This window comes from Patagioenas fasciata, chromosome 8, assembly GCF_037038585.1.
Source record: "Patagioenas fasciata isolate bPatFas1 chromosome 8, bPatFas1.hap1, whole genome shotgun sequence".
NCBI classification, from domain to species: Eukaryota; Metazoa; Chordata; class Aves; order Columbiformes; family Columbidae; genus Patagioenas; species Patagioenas fasciata.
In genome coordinates this window covers 32,048,800-32,062,539 of record NC_092527.1, presented here as the reverse complement: position 1 = coordinate 32,062,539, position 13,740 = coordinate 32,048,800, and the positions used below count along the sequence as shown (strand labels likewise).

Below are 13,740 nucleotides of genomic sequence, written 5' to 3'. Positions count from 1 at the left end.
TTCCCTCAGCTGCTCCTCCAAGGAAAAGCAGTTATTTCCTGGGGGATGAGGGACAGACCCCTTGATTTCATACATGCATACAAAACATATGCTATGTTTTCCTTTTTAAGATCTATACATTGCAAATTAGACATTTTATGCATTGTGAAAACACTGAGCTCAACCCGCCATCAGGCACAGGCAGCACTTCTCACCAACCTGTTAAGCCCTTTTTATTCATCAGGTTTCAGCAGCCTCTTTCAATCATCACCAGCTTTTACTTGTTATTCTTTCATGACTTTAGCATAGTACCCTCCACCATTACTGCTTAGGTCTTCTCAGTACATTGCACTACTAATACTTCACAATCTACATATTTCAGCAGGCTGACTATCCCCTTCCCCATCATCACTAAAGGCTGGATTATTCAGTATTCTCAGTGAATTTCAGCTGTAAGGAATTGACTTCCAAAACAACAACATGCATAGGAAGAAGGCAAGTAGAATTATACAAAATTAAAGCAAGACATCATTGTCATGAGATACTCTGAAGCAAAAATTCCCAAAACTTCCAAAAGAATCACAGTTAAAATAACATTATTGCATGTGTGCTGAAATCGTCTGTTTTCCCTGAATTACTTTTTTAACAAAATGTCAGTTCTCACTCACTTGAGAAAAAAAAAAAAGTTGCCATAAATATGGTACTGTTTTCAGCAAGTTTGCACTTAGGAATGAACAGTGTACTTATACTCAGTACTAATAGAGGTAAACAGCCACAAAACGATTTCATCTACATTTAGACCTGATAAGAATACAGATCTAGGGGACGGAATCATCTCTAGCCAGGTGCTCTGCGTGGAGTTTGGGTATATTTACTTATTTTGCTGTCCTGCCAACTTCTCCCTGGAGCAGCACACGAAGCCATGGCAGTGACCAGGGAAGAGTGTTGGCATCAAAATGTCATGTCAGAGCAGGAACCCTCCACAGCATCAGGAATTTAAACACTTTAACGTGACTGTTTATTCTTGGCATGAGCACGGTTTATTTTTCATCTACTTCACACTGCTAGAGATAAGGAAATGCTATTTCTATGCAAGTTCCCGATACGTTATTTTAAGCACAGCCATCACTCACACGAAGAGATCCCATCTTGCAGGCTAGCAGCTCCTGTTTCCAGAGAGCATCTGCAGAATGCTCCCAGACAGGAAAATTTATTCTTCTTCCCAATTTCATTATTGAAAAACAAAACAAAAACATGAAACCCTTGACAATTGTGACACTACTAAGACATTTGGTGCCATGACCTAATTCATTCTGCTTAATCCCTCTCTGACCAAAATAAAATTATACACCCAGTAACAAAGGATGCAGATCATATCAAGAATGGGAAAAAGAAAATTTGAAAAGGAATAACAGTCACACAGTAAGGAACCAACTCGAAGGCAGCCCTTAGATTATGGAAAATAATAACTGAAATACATTCTTTGAGGAATACAGATAAGACAGCAGTAAGATAAACATTGAATGTGAGCATCTCCAAAAAAATTTTGAATACTCTGAATTAATGCATATATCAGAAATCAGACATATTACACAAATCCTAATAGGATATTGAAAATGCAAGTACAAATTAAATGTTAAATGAAGGCTTCAGCCTGTAGGACAATAGGATTTGTGTGTCAGAGATACCATCGCTCTTCTTGAGAATTACAGAGCTATCTTCTCCCCTGCTCAGAGAAGCAACATTTTAGAGCTGCATCCAGAAACTATGAGTAATCACAATGACAGATAGTCAAGGAACTGATGGGATATCCCAAAGAAACACCCACTGGAATGAAAACATAATCTTCTTCAACTACTTATATTATAATGGCTGCTCAGTATGCATTAGGAAAATACACCTCTGGTTTGAATCCAAACCTTGAGTATGGAAAGCAAGGCCCTAGTAAATATTTAAGAGAATTTTGAGTTCCAAACTAAAGAGCTGGCAACCAATTTCTTTTTTTAACAAACAAAACCATCAAAGGTTGTGCAACTCTAAGAGCCCTTAAGGAAACAATTGGGAATTTTTCATAACACGGTATTTCCTTATACCACTGACCACAGGAATGCAAACAGTTCCACCAAACAGAGATTTCTTCATTGGAAACAACTGACAATCTAACCATGTTTCCATCTTTTCCACTCTTGGCACTCAGCATACAAAATAGATGACATAATAGGATACAGAAGCATCATACCAGGGCCACAAGATATATTTATTAAAACACAGCACCTGAGAGGCTTTACAAAAAATATATTTCCTAAGGGTTAAAGAGAACTTGTGCTTAATTATAAGGCAATTTTGTCTGAAGAAAATTTATTTTTCTACTGCAATTTCTACTTATTTGTTAGATTTCCCAAAATACTGTTAGCATCCCTATCAACCAGGAACAGACTCCTATCCCCAACCATAACTTAGTAGTTTATCAGTAACAAGACTCAATCCTGCAGCATTCCCTGACAGTAAAACAGGTGATACTAACGAGGAGCACTGGTATGAAAACACTGGTTGTTACTCAACTTGCCAAGTGGAATTAAAAACAGTACTACTGGTAGTACACCCCTTGTGCCTTGTACAATATCTGCCCAGTTGGGGAGGAAATCTTTTCATTAGACTAACTTCTCTGTTTGGGATTATTTGAGCAATGCCAACTGACACTATGAATCCCCCTAAAGGAACCTGGAAATGTTGGTGGATCTGTCTGGGCAATGGCACCCTCAGTACTCACTGTCTATCAGCCTCAAAATGCCACATGAGGAGACCAAGTATGAGATATCCCAAGAGAAAGGCAAAACAGGCCTTACAGAGGGATTTAATTTTCTTAACAGCTAATTAACAAGTCACTATCATGGAGAAAGCAATTCACACCCTGTGCCAAGCTGCATGCTGTAAAGAGAGAAAGAGAACAAAAGCAACGGTAAAAACAGAGCGTATTGTTGGAACTAAGGAAGGCACCAGGAGTCCTAAAAGGTACCAATCATCTGCACTCTGACAATTATCTGTCATTGCAAATTTGCAACTCAGTTAAGCCAAGATTTTAATCAGGGCTACAACTGTACTTAATTCTCACTGTTGCAGCTAAAGGAAAGCAAAGGGAACAAGTCATAAAAACAGAACAAAACTGAAATGTGCTACAGAGACCAAATTGTTTTCAGAAGGAAAAAAGAAACCAAACAAAACACATTAAAGAAAAAGCATTATGGAGTTAGTGTGCCAAACAAGTCAAGAATTCTGGATGATGGAAGAGGCAGACAAATGTCTTAACTTCAGATAGAGATGTTAAAAGACTTTGATCGTGTGGGAGGGTGTTTACAATCTATGGCAGAGGGATTATTACCCTGGTAGTCAAGGAAACCACTCTTACAATTACAACATTTCAAATTTTGGAATTCCCCTTCTAGGAGAGAACATGCAAAAATCCTCCATGCTATTCGAAAAGGAGAATGGGATATGGCTCTTGTGTCCCACATGCAGACAAATAGGGCCAAAAGCTTTGACAAATTTGTCCCAATGGCACTGTGGACAAAGAGGTCACCATCACAAATAAAACATGTCTATACTGTACTTTAGTCTTCCAAGATGATAAGTGACAAAATAGCCATTGCAGTTCTCCCCTAAAAAATTTTCCACATACAAAGCGATTTACCAGAACTTACTGAACAAGAAGCTAAAAATTTCAAGCAAGGCTTTATTTGAACTATTGCATTTCTTGACCTTTTCTTTCAAAGAGACGCACACTGAACTCTCAAAGTGCTGAGCTTTTGTTCTTGGTCTTAAAGAATTCAACTTTTCTGAAGTTACAAACATAGGAATCTTTGTCTCCTTTTTAAATGATGCTGAAGATCTAAACATGAATTACAAAATGTAGCAGCTTAGTTTAATTACATATAATACTGCAAAAATATTTTTTCAATTATCTTAACTAGATAACAAAAAAAACCACCACAAACAAAACCCCTATTAAGCTGATTTGCCAAAGTCTGTGCTGAGATTTAGAAGACTACTCCAAAACTATTTTTTGTTTGTATTACTGTGAGTGTCCTCGATAAAGACATGCACTCAAAGGTTTTCAATTTAATCTTATTGGTGATGCTACAGAGAACGCCTCAAACCCTGCAGACTGTAATGCAAGGCAGTAGTTAGAACACACCACCTATTTCCACAATTAGAGCATAATATCAAGATACTCAATAAATTATTTACTGGTTTTCATTCAAACGCAAAGTTCATTTTTCTTTTTTCCTACAGTTGCTGCACCAAGATGCCTGTTCAGGAAACTACTGGGCAGAGTCCATGCAACATTCATACTCCGGTTGAACTGGCGCTACAATCAGTGGAATCTTTGGTGTTAATAAGGAAGCAGAGATAGAAAAATATTACGAGTCAAATATTCCATTTTATCTTTGTCATCTGATAAATCCCACTACTAAAGCCTCAATGCTCAACAATTCAGTGTTGTAAAGAACAGAGCTGATGTCTGGTATCTACTGCTTCTCAACAGTAGAAATAGTTTAAGGTAGGGTATTTTAAGTACCAAATTAATAATTTCCCACATACAAACAGTCCAAACAGTGGTAAATGACAGTTTAAGAAATCATCTGAATGGCCCCAAGGATCCAGTAGCTGGGTACAGTTCTGTAACAGGTATCCTAACTGGTCTCAGGAAAATAATTGGAGCATTGCAAACCTCTGCTCCCCTCATCCCCTTAAAATGAGGTGAAGTCCCCACTGAGCCCAGCATTAGTCAAGCTGTGTTTATTCATATTTGTCAATATATCACATCCCTTCCAGTGACAGGTACTTCAAGCCAGACAAAATACAAGGGCTAACTGTGGCTTCAAAAAGCTTGTCAAGGTGAATGGACACTGCTCCTTTAGCTTTCATCATGAAAAATGAAAAAGCGTATGTTAAAGCTACACACACTACGCTTAAGCAAAACCATTTTCAAGTTATGTCCAAGGTTTGGGTAACTGTGAACAAAAATATACCTACCTTTTTCCCATTGCTATTTAATGCCTCTGAACTTACACCCTAATCTTTCCCCCATCTCTATATTTTTTGCCTCTGGCCACATATATTCCGGTATTCAGACTCTTCAGATTTTTAAATTTCTGCTGGAAGAAAAATATATCTTACTTATATATATATATTTTTTTTTTTTTTTTATTAAAGGAAGATAAATGTGAAAGCCCAGCATGATCCCTTTCTCACCTTTTGTTAGCACAGATTTCCTTCTTCCTTCTTGTCCCTGAGATGAAATCTTTCTTATTTTCTAGCAGTGTCTCAGTGTCAACTCCAACTCAGAAGCTTTTGCTACAATCCCATTACTACCATCAGATTTCACCCACTAATATGTTGTATTCACTTCACATTTTAAAAGTTGTTCCCAGCTTTCACCAGAAACCATCCACTCCAACCACTCCTACCAAGTGGTTTGCAGGATCCCACCCCAGCAATACACACTCATTTCAAAATGCCAAGTTGATGGCTGCAAGAAATCCCACCCTCCCTCCACCAGGTGCAGCTCCCTCCTTCCGTGCTTTGCTCCTCCTCCTGCATTCAGTTTTCAGCACCATCCCCTGCACTTATACTGCACTTACATCACTTCATATTTGGCTCGTTCCTCCTCTTTCATGGCCAGGTGTGCTCTTGGTATGAGAAGTGTCCCTAAGCATTGCTTTGGCTAACCTCCTGTAAATCATAAATATACTATTTTACGGCTAGGAAACAGCCCCACAGCTATTTAGCCCTTTTTACTCTTGATCTGACATCCACAAGATAAAATTTTGACATTTTTAATCATCTCATTTGCAATCAGAAGCAACTTCTTGGCACTGTATGCAGCCCACTTATCTCCTGCTCTGCCCAAGACACCCACTACAGCATCAAAGCTTTAAGAATGGAATGGGCACTTCAGGGGGCAAGAGTTCTGCTCCTTTGGGCTCCATCTCTCACACAAGGAAACAAGACCAACATCCCAACTCACTGAGGTACGTGCATTTGATACACCATTCTCAATAAACCTGCATATTAAAAAAAATACTTTAACATTTGCAGTTATAATACTGGTGTAGCAATAGCGGTCTGCCTACGGATAAAAAGCAAAGCAAGTTTCACAAGGAATCTTGTCACATTTTTTCATACAAAGTGACAATAAGATCTAGAACATTCTCATACCACATTTCATTGCAGAGCATGGTTTTCACAAACTGTCTTTGTCACTTCACTCCTAAAAAGTGTTCATTCAGGCAACTTTTACCAAGAAGTGCTGCTTGCTAACTTGACACTTTCACCACCTAAGCAGCCATTGATTCTTTTCTAATCTCATATTTTCCTTTAATACTACTTTATTTCTATTAATGAGACATGAAATCTACAGCACTCATACACTTGCACTAGCACACAGCTCTCTCTTTCCACTATGAAGCTGAAGTGCTATTCCCGTTCTACTGCAGCAACATTAATTCTGAGCATTTCCAGCAAGGTTCCCAGCATTCTGCATCCCTTTGCTGTGACCATCCAAACTCATCTGTGCCCAAAAAAAGATGAGAAGAATGGAAATGAAAAGGAAGCCCAGCAGCTCAAGTTTTGAGGGGCTTGAGAGGACTTTCCCCACACTCCTGGTAGCAACCGAGGCAATCACCCCACTCACATCCTCCCATGAGGAATCTCTGTGCCTTGACAACGGATCATCCGAACACATTTCACAACATAAACTTCAAATGTATAGTACTATCTTCTTCCAGTATTAATTTATGGATAAAGTCATAGCTGGATTAATGACACCACCATTGCTACAAAATTAATAATGTTCAGTGTACTTAGAGATCTTTCAATATTTATTCCTCAGCTACAAAGTAACAAAACCCTTATTTATTGAAACAAGCTGTTATTTGGAAGTTAAGATTACGATTTGTTTACAAACTGACAAACTCCACCGCTGAAAGAAAATCAGATTTTTATCAGTATTCTTCCTACTTTATTCTGATATTCTAAACAGAAAACTTGCCTCTTCATATTCCTTAATTTAATCACTATCATGAAAGGCTCAATCCAGTCTTCAAACCTGAGAAAGAATAGAAACCAACTGCTTTTTTTTCTTTTTTTAAACTCTCTATCTCACTTGTTCTCTTTTGACTTTTACAAAGCTTAATTCATCCAACCTCCACCCTCACCCCTGGGAGCATCTTGTACTTTCCAGCCATCTGGACTGTATTTACTTTACTGAGAAGAAAGTTAAATTTGTTCATGAACAAAGAAAGTCTCCTTACTCTCTTCCCATCCTGACTGTACAGTTGTTTTCTAAGTTCTTATTTTCTCAAAAAATGAAAAAATTATTGTGCCCTCTGGGGAGCTCACATAATCTTCCTTTTGACATCTACTGAAGCCACACAACTTCTTCATTTAGCATTTTGTAATATTGCCTTTTTTTCTTTTTTTCAAAAAAGTGAAATTACTACTTTCCCCCTCAATTTTCACCTTCTTTTCCCAAAAGCCCTTACAGACAGCATGAACGTTCACACATGCTGGATTAGGACAGTAGCGATTGTACCAAAGTCATTGTTTAGACAGTGAAAGTGACAGTTTTGCAAATAAACTGAACTATTGCCAAACTAAGAGCAGAGACAAACTTTAGATGGAACATAAGCAAACCACGTCCCTCTCTCCCAGTCCCAGCAGCTCAACCCCTAACATTGTGATTCTGTGACCTCTCATCTCTGCTCCTCCACCTTTCTGCAACAGATCCGTGCTGCAGCCCTCCTCCAACACTGCAAATACAAACATACCCAGGAAGACTTGCAAAAAAGTGCAAACTGCACAAGACAAGCAGCTACCTCAAACTGGTTTTTAGTTTCAACCACATGTTCTTAAAACCCGCCTACTTTTATCTGAGCTGCTGTATAATGCTTCCCTTTCAGTGCATTTTATAACCTTGTTTTTGAAGGTGCGCTCTCTCTTTCGATCAAAGGTAGTCAACTATAGCTTACCATTAAAAGCCATTTTGCAGCTTTATTCTGCTCCACTTGACATGCACCAGAAACCTGCATCAAGTTGCAATGAAAGCCAGATTGGCCCCTTTGTTACAGAGGAAATTAATGAAAACAATGAGCACAATGCATGACATGCAGCTAACTTTTTCATCAGGAATGAAAGGTTCCCAATGCTTTGTGATGCTTGGCCCAAATATCTGATTAATTTCAAGATTTAATTCAGTTCAATGACCTCATTTAATACCTATGATAGGAGAAAAACACCAATGTAGAGCTATACCATAACACAAACTAGAAAACAGGTACTAGACGAAAAATACCTTTCTAGAGAGATGATTGCTTAAAGAGAACTACTTGTTTATTGCACCTCTGATCTTTATTCGAAGAACAGGGAACTGCTGGAGAGGGTCCAGCGTAGGGCAACAAAGATGATTAAGGGAGTGGAGCATCTCCCTTATGAAGAAAGGCTGAGGGAGCTGGGGCTCTTTAGTTTGGAGAAGAGGAGACTGAGGGGTGACCTTATTAATGTTTATAAATATATAAAGGGTGAGTGCCACGAGGATGGAGTCAGGCTCTTCTCAATGGCAAACGATGATAGGACAAGGGGCAATGGGATCAAGCTGGAACACAAGAGGTTCCACTTAAATTTGAGAAAGAACTTCTTCTCAGTGAGGGTGACAGAGCACTGGAACAGGCTACCCAGGGAGGTTGTGGAGTCTCCTTCCCTGGAGACATTCAAACCCGCCTGGACACATTCCTGTGCGACCTCACCTAGGCGTTCCTGCTCCAGCAGGGGGATTGGACTAGATAATCTTTTGAGGTCCCTTCCAATCCCAAACATACTGTGATACTGTGATGTGACCCTTCAGAGGCATAACAATTTGTAATGATCATGTCAAGTATCTTGTTTCTTCAGCAGCCCTTCTGGAATACCAAGGAGCAGAAGTTCAATCACAGATGCACGGGAGGCTGCATACCACAACCACAGGAAATCCATGAGAGTAGGAAAAACACAGGATAGAGATGACAACAAATTAAAAATGTAATTGAACATGTCCATGTGGGAAAAAACCCCAACAAAACCACAACAACAAACAAATGCAAAAACCAAATAAAACACAAAACACTATTGAAATAACTCATGCAAACACCACCACATTAAAAAAAAAAAAAAAGCAAAACAGATTTTGCATAAAGCTCTGTGGCCACACAAATGCTTAGACTGTAATAATTCAGGTGACCAAGCCAGGACAGAAACACTTCCCTTGCCATCATCTACGAAATGAGGACTTAATGCAACTTGAACAAAACCAAACATTGTTTCTTTGTACTTGCCAGTTTCTAGGCTGAGTCAACATTATCTCTTCCCACTTTTTGGCTCCTCATTTCCAAAACCCACAAAGGACCATCAGTACGTTTTGTCATCAAAATTAGCTGAAACATAGTGAAGATGCAACACATCTCTGCTTTGGGGAAGCATTGCCAAATTGTTTATCAGAAACAAAACCCCAGGAGATCAGTTACCAGTTGAGCAATACCTCCACTAACATGGACGTTTTTCCCCCCTTCATGCACTTTCAAGCTGTTCAAGCTTTCTCCAGAACTTTTAGTATTTTTTGTTTTGGAAGTGAAGACATGGACAATAATCAATTAGGCAACTGAGCTTGCTTTGATTGAGACACAAGCTGAACGTTTAATGTGAGCTACTAAAAATAAGTTTTACTTCCAGCACTGACAACTCCTTGCAGCTTAATCAAAGGAACAGCAATCAGCCTAATGGGCTCTGTTCTCCAGAGCATCAGAGCTGGAAAATGATCAGTGAGAGAAGATTCACTGCAGAGAAGAACCTGCAAAGAAGAATGGACCCATATACTTGCACTTTGTGTTCATCGATTTGATTTTACATGTTTCTAAGGGAGAATGCAAAGCAACTTGATTCTTAGCACACAGTTATGGTATGAAACCAGTTTCTAAGGAAACAGGGCAGAATATAAAGGAAGAAAATTTCTGGGTTTGTACTGCTTCTGTAACAAACAGCATCAGCTGCAGAAGGTGCAAAATCCCTCCAAACCGATTAAGGAATTGAATGTTGAGCATCCTGAACTAGCAATTTAACTCACTGGTGAGGCACACCCATGTGTTTGAGGAGGGAGAACACAGGTGTGAGCAGGATGCACACCCGCTCACCATCAGCACCAGCTCACCGCCAGCACCAGCCTCCTCCTCCTCCCAACAACAGTGCAGGAGGAGACACTAAAAATAACCGATAATGTAGTTGGCACTTAATATAGCCTGCTCGTTCATGTGTGCCACAGTTCCCCTATGACTTCTTAAATATCTGCCTGCCCACATCTCATGGTTCCTCTTTCAGGGGGAAAACAAATGCTTCACCAGCGAGGCATCAAACATTTGATATGTTTTTCCCCCAAGAACTCAAAGGGGGTCAGGTAAAAAGTACTTATTTCCAGGATTTTGCACACCATGAACCCCAAGCAGGTTTTCCTGTTGTGATGAGTACTGGACTCCAGAGGGAGTCCCCCCTTAGCCTCCCTGCCAGAGCTGCTGACACGGGGCTGTTTCGGATGCGCCCCCCAGCCTGTGCAGGCACCACGCTTGGGACACAGACAGACCCCCAGGACTGCTACACCAGGGAGCTCCGCAAGATTGGTTCCTCCGAGACAAAGTAATCAGAATTCTTTGGAGAATTTAAAACTTCAGAAGTACGTGGTGCATTTCCGAAACTCTGAAATGAAACATTCCTTCCATCAACCAGACACATAACCCATTGCTTAGCAATGGAGGTCGCACGTGTGTACACATCTGCAAGAGGCAAAACAAGTCTTGTTATCCATCATTCTCACAACACAGAAAGAGTTTCTCTGTGGGTACACAGAGGGTTTTAAAAACAAAAAAGTTAACTTAAATTCACATTTTGAAACAATTCCAGATCTCTTTTGCATTCAATGAAAACTAGACTCTTTCTAAAGCAGTTTCAATACAGGTGTTCAAATGAGGCTATTGCAACTCTAGAGACAATGCTCCTCAGTTTACATGTGTGCTACGCTGGTTTGGGCAAGGTCATTTTTTTTCCCCTTCACACAACGCTATTTTTTTAAAAGAAAAACACCAATGCACCTCAAAACATCAGTGTTAAGAACCTCCTTCCAAAAGTGTTTGCCTGAAGGCCAGCAGCCCAGACATAACAGCCAGGCCTGAAATCCCAAATACAGGCCATAATATTATCTCACTGTGCTATTCCACTGCAGACTGCTTGTTCAATAGCCATCTCTATCTATACATCAATGGAACCTATTTCAGGCACAGAAGCTTCAAAATAAATCCGTAAGACCCACCTCCCAAATTAATTATGCAAATGCCATATGAAAGTGCACAGATCATTACAACTACAAATTTTTAAACCCCTTCACAGATACTCTGAAAGGGAAGGAAAGTAAATGCCTAATTATGCACCCTGAATAATCCACATAATGGCTTGTCACATGCATCACTCTGAATGCAAATCAGAACGATAGTCTTAGCCGTAAACACAATGTGGAAATGTCAAATAACTTCGATCTCATCTTCAGCAAGAACACACTTCTTTAAGATACCATTCTATATTCAATGAGATATATATATTTAGCATTTTTTCCTTTTGAGCTTCAAAGCTTTTCCTTACAAAGCTTACCCTATAACATATTCCAATAGAGATGGATAATCATATTTCCCCAAACAGAAGAATGGTGCCACTTATTGGCTTGTTAAAAACACCAGAAGCAAAAATACTCTGTTTACCACATTATTGTCATTCAAGCAGAGCATGATTGGTTGTGTATTCAAAACGTCCATAAATGAAGGCTGTACTCAAAAAGATCCTGTGATGAGGGGCACTTACTGCTTCAGAGAGAGGAAGAAAGGCAAAGCCACAGCAAGTCACTAATCTCCTAATGCCTGCTGTGGAAATGAGCCCCTCACATGCACTCCAGGCGTGTTTAGCAGGTAGGATTTTCTTCATTTCAGACTATGTCTTTCTTACAGAACAAACAAACAGAAATTGAGAGACATATGAAAGGAAGGACTAAAACCAAACAGGCAGAATTAGATGAGAATGCCCAAGTCAGAAATGCCAGGGAGGCACCAGGATCCACCGCTGCCTTCTTTGTGCCTGGAACTGGAGAAACTCCTTATGCCACTGCCTATGCTATAAAGCCAAATTTCAGCATCTCAAGACAATGCTCCTAAGGGGAGATTAGGCCTTTAATGAGCCTAAAATTTGAGTTGTGGAACTGTCTATCAGTTGGAAAAGAACAGATAAAGAATTTCAGTGGCTACATGACGACAGTAGCTATTTCAGGTATAAAGGCAATAAGAATGTCTATCTGCTGTAGGACACAGCAGTCTTCACTGCCCCCCAGCCCCCAGCTTTGCTTTCTAATAGCTTTTGCTACTTACAGGTAAAACACAAGATGCTAGATTTCATGTTGAGATTAGACTAGTTTTAATGTATGAGGAAATTACATTAAATTATCAGTACAGGAAAATAAATGCATGACTTCATAAATGATGATAATTGGAATAGGTTTAATATTTTCCAGTGAAAATATTGCTGCTATACAGTTTTGCCTGGTTGGATCACCGTGATGAGACAAAACACAGATCCTGTCAGATATTTTAGCAACAGCTACTACAGCAAAGTTTACTGATGCAATCCTTGTTTGTCATTCACCATAGGGATCCCAGTTTTCCAAAGGGGAAAAGAAACAAACAAACAGGACCATTAAAACTATACATAAATGTTACAGTCAGCTTACAGAAGATATAAACAAGAAAAATACCCAAATGTACTTACATTCAGAAGACGAATCCCTACTGGACCATGCAAAGCTTTAGAAGATTGCTCAATTAGTTTAGCTTATTCTGCCATCAAAAGCAAAAGGAAATTCTTACATTTCAACTTGGGAGGAGACTTCATTTCACAATACACATGTAATTGTCCAAGTCCCAAAATCCCAGCTCTGAATCAGTATGAACACCGCAATTTAACACAGGTCAAGCATTCTTGAAAATAGAAGCTATCAGGGCATAAGAACACGAGCAGTAAACCTTTCTTTCCCCCCTCAGAAATCAAGGGGTTTTTTCCCTTCCCCTCCTCCTCTCCCTCCTCTCCGGTTGAGACAGAACATTATTTGCAACTTAGTCAAACTGACTCACTTCCACAGGCTCCTCCAGCACACTTCTAGGAAAGCCCTTTTGGGAGGGGATTGTTTTTCCTCCTTCAAAACCATAAGACAAAATGATACTCAAGTGTACAGTTAGAACAGTAAAAATGTAAATTATTGCTATGAAAAAAAGGACAGTGTTTAGTTTTGCGTGTTCCTCCCTCAAGAAAGGAAGGATGAGATCTCATCTGGCTTCAATTCCTCCCTCCCAGCTCTTGCGAAGTGAAGTCCAACCATGCTTTTCCCTCTCCTCACCTCTTCGCAGCCAACTTTCGAACAAGATCCTCAACTTTGGCTAAGGGCATTTATTGTACATAGCGTGATCCCTTGAGAAAAAAATACTTTAAAAAGGGGGAAAAAAAAACACCATACACTGATCATACAGAGCACTACATGAAATGGCAATGCAAGACCGCACAAGATATATGTCGAATATGAGCAGAATCAATCTAAGCCGAGATCTAAAATAAAACAGTACTACAGAAGTGTAAGATTTCCTGAGTATATGC

The 13,740-nt window shown here is 39.5% G+C and overlaps 1 protein-coding gene across 4 annotated transcripts in view; it reads right to left on the bottom strand.

Moving 5' to 3' along the window:
• ADD3 (adducin 3) overlaps positions 1–13,740 on the bottom strand; it is a 100,247-nt gene that overhangs the window by 66,860 nt on the left and 19,647 nt on the right. The window contains exon 1 of one of the 4 annotated variants that reach the window (XM_065843098.2): positions 12,862–12,886. The exons of the other annotated variants lie outside the window; for them this stretch is intronic. The gene's annotated coding sequence lies outside the window, so the exon portion shown is untranslated. Of the gene's footprint in view, positions 1–12,861; positions 12,887–13,740 lie in introns of those variants that run through there. 4 annotated transcript variants of the gene reach the window in all.